This window comes from Ruditapes philippinarum, unplaced genomic scaffold, assembly GCF_026571515.1.
Source record: "Ruditapes philippinarum isolate M1 unplaced genomic scaffold, ASM2657151v2 ctg3540_1_1_1_1, whole genome shotgun sequence".
Taxonomy (NCBI): Eukaryota; Metazoa; Mollusca; class Bivalvia; order Venerida; family Veneridae; genus Ruditapes; species Ruditapes philippinarum.
In genome coordinates this window covers 184,517-191,292 of record NW_026861203.1, presented here as the reverse complement: position 1 = coordinate 191,292, position 6,776 = coordinate 184,517, and positions in this window count along the sequence as shown.

The following is a 6,776-nucleotide window of genomic DNA, read 5'->3' as shown; positions in this document are numbered from 1 at the left end:
TCCCGCTTATTAGCTTGTATACGCGCCGCGCCCCCTCCATATGACTTATTAATTCTCGACTTTTCGCATGGCGGTGTCGCGGGCGGAAACACGGATGACACAAATTAGCAACCATGGAGTGGGAAATGTTAATCTTGTACTTTACAATATATCCAATAAATGGGAATGCCTCCAATTCCACATACGTTATGAAGTAGCATCTGCTCCAGATAATTATATAAACCTTTTCTGTCCTTTTTATTTTGACAGACAATCATATTATTTCCTTTCCGAAACAACTTGCAGTAATCAGGAAACAGACCCATATGGCTTATTATGCAAATTAGTCTAGAAGAAACTTTATTCATTTATAACCGTTCGATATTTTAGGCTTACTTATTAATGAAATAAATAAAATTTTAAATATGTCTTATTGTAGACTTGATTAAAAATGAGAAAGTAAGATTGTAAACAAAGACAAACTTGAAAAAAGTTTAATAAGCGTTATCGCAGTCGATATTACTGGTAAGACACAATACTAAGGAAAGATACAAAATGCAAGCAAATAAATCAAATGTGCCAGATGAATTGTTATAACGACATGCTTAATATCTCAAACAATATCAATTTAATGCAATTTCAAAGAAATAAAGCGTTTATGACATTTAAATAAATAATGACGTTTTCAAGGTGATTTCTATTAATCAGTTTTACTATATTAACACTTATTTAGAAATTATATCTGAAATTTCAACACTTTTGACTAACGTCATCCACGTTACTTCCCGAATGATGTAAGTCAATAAATGTTCCATTTCCAATGGCTGTATTTTGTGCATGGCTGACGGCGTAGCCCAAGAGAGAGAAATTCGATGGTTTAAGCAGTATCCTAAAAAAAATCTTTGGTAAACCAGTCAAACATTATCAAAATAATTTAAAAGTTATAAATAACTTAATAAATAGATTATGTATAATTAATTGAAATGAGGTGGCTTGAAATTTGTTAAGAATAAATGTAAACATGACTCTTCGTGTTCACAAAACTTGATGATAAAAAAAAAAAAAAAAAAAAAAAAAAACGTCGGATGACATTAGATATATTTTTTATAAAAGTGACAATTTACGGATTAGGGAAATACCGGGCCAATCTAAATTATATCAGTCAGGTAAAAGATTTTTTTAAATAATACATTTAACAACATATCTATGTATAATTTAGTAAACCGAATCAATGTAACAAATGGTTAAATTATTACAAAACATAAGTGGTCTTTATTCATAAATGATGCTGGTCCATTGATATAGAACTTGGAAAATCAACATCAATCCGAATGACACATTTAAAAAGTTCGTATAATTTAAGTCTGATGTATGGGTACAGTATTCGCCAGCTGTGATAATGTTTTATATTCTTTATAATTGTTCTCATTGTACGTGATTTAGAGTAGTAGTTACCATAATGATAATTGTCCTCTGCAATTTCCCAAGGGGCTGCTGAAAAAAGAAGAATATGAACACATTTATGTTAATTGTAGTTTCAAAGGCATTGATTTCCATAATACATTACTTTGAGTGTATATAAAGTGATTTATTATAGTGATGTACATGAATTGTCATACATTCTATTAAATAAAAACTTTGTAAATAGAAGATAAGGACTTTAATACAAGCATTGGCGTACACACACTTCAAATTATAGGAGAATATATTCGACATACTTTATATTCTCCGACATTTTACTTAAATATGCCATTTGCCGTTTTACTTTACATTATAACTTCACTGTAAATGTTAGTTATTCAAATTGAAAGGACTTTGTTGAGTTTTTTTACGGCTTGGAGAGAGTTATATGTTATATAAAGAGCAATATGTTATATTAAGGTTTGTGAAACGTTGGATATAGGTCTATACTAATTACTTGTGCGCAAAAAAGATCACTCCCTTTCTCTATTTTTCCAGTTAATTTTTACTTGTATAATTCGTGCAAAATGGCAAAAGAGCGTTGCAACGCTTTTCATAAAAAAACGAGCTTAATATCGTGCAATACTGATTTTCAATTGAACACTTGGTAATTCTCTTTATTGATTGATGGTAGTATTTTTTGGCGTTCTGACCTCACTGGAGCTCCTTTAACAAGCGTATTATTTGCATAAATGCACTATAGCTTGTAAGCGCACTTTTATTTACTTTTGTCCTATGCTGAATATTATGTCTTCATCAGGCTTCAGAAAACGAAAGTTTTAAAAACAACAATATAATTATTTTTTATTCGTAGGCTATTCATATCAAAGCACAGAAGGCGCTGAATTTGTTTGGGTCTCAGAATGTCAGAAAGGTGAAGGTTGTGAGATTATAAACCAATTTGCCTTTGTATCTGAGTGCCACCAATGCTTTCCAGTGTTTTAACTGTAGTAAATATTCGCTATATGACTAATTGCAACACTGATAGTCAATCTAATGTTTATTTGACTTAAACAATTAAAAAAATGAGTTGCCTCAACTGGTATTTGAACTCCAGACCTCTCGATTCATAAGCGAGCGTGCAAACCCCTCGGCCACGGTGAAGTTATATGTTAACTGACGGAAGAAAACCATATTATTCTAAATAAAGGTTTGTAACTCTTAATATTGCGACGCTAAATCTGTTGTTTAACACCGATGTAAGTAATCATGGAGCTTACTGTAAGCATGTATATCTATAAAGAATGAAACAATATTAGAAATCTTCGACCATTCAGGAACTACTTTGCTTGAAAATTAATGCGCCTGTCATTTGACAATCTTTACGCATTGATCTCCCCTGAATTTTTCGGCGTTAGTGTACATATAAAGGGAAGTAACCGCTTCAAAAAAGTGGACTACTTTAGGCATTTGCAATTAACAACATTAGGCTCTGAAATTTCGCTACCATTATTTGTTTGGTCTGACGACCCAAACAAATAATAATAAAACAATTATTGACTAGTGAACATGTGATATTCACCGGCAGAAAGTCATATTGACCTAGGCTATCGCCTAGGTCAATATGTCATCTGCCGGTGAATATCACATCATATCCAATGGCTCACTTGTCAATAATTGTATAATTTCTACACAAGAGAACATGTTTATGATAAATATAATATTGAAGATGACATTTAAAACAAGATAAATATAGAAGGAGGGCATTCAATGAACACATCCCCAACACAGAATTATCGACAAAGAGCACAGCAGGGCACCAAGCAGTACAAAAAGGAAGGGATGTCGTTATAAATTATTCAAAATAAAAATGCACAGAAATCTAAAATAAATAAAGACCAAGCTTGTTATTGGTAGTTTCCTTTTGAATAACACCTTTTGAATTTTGTTTTCTTAAACAAAATCATCCACTTTTGTCCGCAATCAAAAATGCGATTTGACAACCCTTTACCTTTTAAATAACCAGATTAAAACTATGGCCAGTTGCGAGTCTAGTTCACTATGATTTCTTATTTCATTTTATCTTCTTTATTCACGACCTTAACATATTGTTTATTTTAGAACATACAATCTACAGAGCTGTTGGAAAAGTATAATAATATATGTTTTCATTATATTTTTAAACATGACTAATAACAATAACAACTTTACTCATAAATTCCAAAACAAAACTGTGTGAAAATTTTGAATTTGTTTTGTTAATATTATCTAAATTAATTTCTCTCTTCTGATAAAGACGCAATATATTTCACCAAGGACAAAACGCCAGCTTGTATGGTTTCAAAATAAACTAATACGGCGAAAAGAAAGTTGGAAATTGGCATGATTTAATACACGTTTTTTTATATATATATATATATATAGATTGTTTAATTGGTGTATTCTTTCTCACAGAAATGCTGTAATTTTATTTCTAGGCGCGACGTTTTATGACAATAAGAGTCCGTTTATCTAGCAATCACTGTAAGGTGTCGGAACTTTCCCAGCTGCCTGAATGACTTTCTATCCGCAATAAACATTATTTATAACGTCTGACTAGCGCTATTGTTAAGCTTGAACGCCTTAAATCTAGCTTGGTAACAGAAACATTGATTTCATTCAACATAATACATTATTGATGATTCATATCATTTATTAAACAGTTCAATCTGATTCTCACACACTTTCTCTGTGTATTAATTCACATCGATGCGCACTATCTTTTACATTCTTACAACAGGACTAAGAACCAAACAAGAGCAAAACAACAACAGTAGAACGAGGGGTGTTCAAATATAAATGCAACTAGACCAATAGCTACAAACTATGTACATGTATCTCATAGATGGTTGTGTAAGTTCTCAATTGATACAATACATGTGTAAATTAGCTCATTCTAGCTTTGACAATAGCTCGATAAACGCTTTCTACTCGTGTATACTAAAGCTAAAGTAGTTGGGAAAAGGTCTCCTTTCACCGACCAAATACGGTCATATACCAAGAACCGCTGTTTTCTTGGTGTACAGGCAAAAGACATATTACATGTTATATGTAGTGTTTATGGTAACAAAGAAGCTTTTTTTTCATCTGTCGCACGGTGGTGTAAGAAATTTTAAAATGGAATGGATTCGGTAAAAGATGCAACTCATGCACGCCGTCCAAAAACTGCAACTTCGCCAAAAATGGTTGAAAAAGTAAAATATTTATTTGCTACTGATGCAAGATTTACAACTAAGTATAAAGCTAAATGCGTTGGTATCTCTGTAGGAGCCACTCATACAATTCTCAGACGTGATTTGAAAATGAGAAGGATAAGTGCCAGATGGATACCCCATCTCTTTACAAAAGATCAAACACTTGCTCGGGTAAGAATTTCCAAGCAATTGTTGAAACAGTTTCCTAAATACAACAATCGATCTTTCGCACTGGCGAGTGAGCGTGGGTTTTCTTTATATTGATGAGCCTAAGCAAAAGATACATAACAAAATATGGACAACCAAAGGAAAAAAAATCTGGTTACAAAGTGATCCCTCAGAAGCATTTATCACAACAAAATAACAAGAGAATTGCAGACTCGGTTTGATTGAGTCTGTACATGAGGGATAATGAATACGTGCAACATCCCTCACGCCCCCTAGCACCGGCTTGAGCGGTACTCAATTCTCAACACTCAATAGTGCTGGCATCAATGACCAGAAAAATATAACAACACTGAAGTCAATACCTTGTTTAGGAAAACGCACCATGTATGTAATTTTCTTTACCAATCAAGGTCATTCAAATTGCCGTACCAAAGGGAAAATCTGTAAATGCTCAGTTATATAAAGGCAAGGTCCTTCATAAGTAAAAGACATATTTCAAAAACCGTCGATCAGCAACTGGTCTCCGTAGTGTCAGGTTGTTGCATGACAATGCTTTGTCACACAAAACGGCCATTGTACGAGAATATCCGAAACATGAAAAAGCTGTGGAGCTTCTTCACTCACCTTTTTCGCAAGTTCTTGCCCCTTGTTACTTTTTCCTATGTCCGATGCTAAAAACACACCTTGCTGGAAGAAAATATCAATAATGAAAAAAATCTCAGTTCGGCTATTTGCCAGTGTCTGAACAGTAAACCTCGAAAAGATAATCAAAACGCATTTAAAAATTGGATTAAAAGACATAAATTTTGTATATCACGTTGTGGTGAGTATTTTGAAGGATTGAGATAATTATTTTGGTACTTCTGAAGATTTGTTTTCATATTTGAACACCCCTCGTAAAATAAATATTTACATTTCTGACATGATTATCTACTGTTTGCACTGGTGCTAAAAATGTCTCACAGCCAATCCTAAATGTTATAACAAGTGTTGTGGTTTTATAATAACGTCATTAGCCCCATTTGAATGGTAAGCGTTGCAACGCTTTTCAGTTTGTGGTCAAATTTTCATGATAAAAACGATTATTCTGGGAAAACGGAGCGATGTAATGATCTGAAATTTTGCACACAAATAATGACTTTGCATAGACCTTCTAAAAATTGTGCAAAAGTCTAGAAATAACATTTCCGGTCACTTATTGCCAAACAAACTTCAGTTGGGCCATTTTTATTGGATGCAACGTAATACGTGTGGAGATGCAATTTCATGTTACTGAATATGGCTATCATTCCCTAAATTTGGGAAAGAATGAAACGAGAGGATGAGAGGATTACACAAACTGTGATGAAATGTAAAACAACAATTAACTTGTAACACGTTCTTGAAAATCCGGATTACTTTTGTCATATTCAGCTGTGATTAAATATGAAAACGGCATCAGTCGGATCAAATACATGTCTTTGAATCGCATGTTTTATAGATTTTGTTTAAGAAGTCTTATTTTCTCTATTTAGTACAACAAATTTTCTTTTTGCTGACTTCAATGTGAGACAATGTGCAAGATTGTGAAACTTTTAATGTTATTTTGGCCATTCTCTCCTAGTTATTGTTATTTCGAACAAATCCGAATGTGTCTTATATTCAATCCGACGAATATCTGGTTTTTGAAGGTAAAATAATATTTAAAGGAAATGTTGTTATCTCACAAAAATTACCTTTTGGATTTTATAGATTAACATGCCCATATAACACGAGAAATGCTTTTTTTTGTGTAAGACCCTTTTTTATTCTAATTGCAGGCGGTATTCTCACCGTTTTGCAATACCTCGAATTAATTTCTTACATAGATCAAATGGGACACTTAAAAGTTTAAATCACGAAATACGCTCAGAATAAATTGGAAATCGTATTTGTGCTAAATGTATTTTAGCCCGCTTTAAGTAAACGCTTTTTAATATTGAATCATTCTTCAAAATAAGAATACCCATTGTTGAA